Source organism: Sinocyclocheilus anshuiensis, unplaced genomic scaffold (genome assembly GCF_001515605.1).
Source record: "Sinocyclocheilus anshuiensis isolate Anshui unplaced genomic scaffold, SAMN03320099.WGS_v1.1 scaffold330, whole genome shotgun sequence".
Lineage (NCBI taxonomy): Eukaryota > Metazoa > Chordata > Actinopteri > Cypriniformes > Cyprinidae > Sinocyclocheilus > Sinocyclocheilus anshuiensis.
In genome coordinates this window covers 2509382-2509791 of record NW_015547689.1, presented here as the reverse complement: position 1 = coordinate 2509791, position 410 = coordinate 2509382, and the positions used below count along the sequence as shown (strand labels likewise).

General features: G+C 26.8%; 1 protein-coding gene across 1 annotated transcript in view; it reads right to left on the bottom strand.

Moving 5' to 3' along the window:
- The window catches only part of LOC107703564 (ankyrin-1-like), a 95705-nt gene that overhangs the window by 32629 nt on the left and 62666 nt on the right, over positions 1-410 (bottom strand). The window lies entirely within an intron of this gene.

Here is a 410-nt window from a genome sequence, read left to right as displayed (position 1 = left end):
AAAAAAAAATGTATATATATATATATACACACACACACACACACACACACACAATACTATATTTGCTTGATTGACTTTTTTCTTTCTGTGGAACACAAAAGGAGAAATTCTAAAGGCATTCTGATCTTCAAAAGCTTCTAAATGGATGAAAAAAACATTACAATTTATGTGCATTTGGTACACACTATTATCCACTTGATAGATTTTTTTTTTTTTAATACACAAAAGCATAGTCCATAGTGTACAAGAATGGATGGCAAGATTTTCAGTGAATAATTACTTAATTTTCACTTCTGTATAAGTAATTACTGTTAAAGGGAAATGTATTGTGCCTCAGTTCTTGCACATCCTTTTGCAAATGGCTTTTCAAAAAATACAAAATAAAAAATAAAATTATATATATATATATA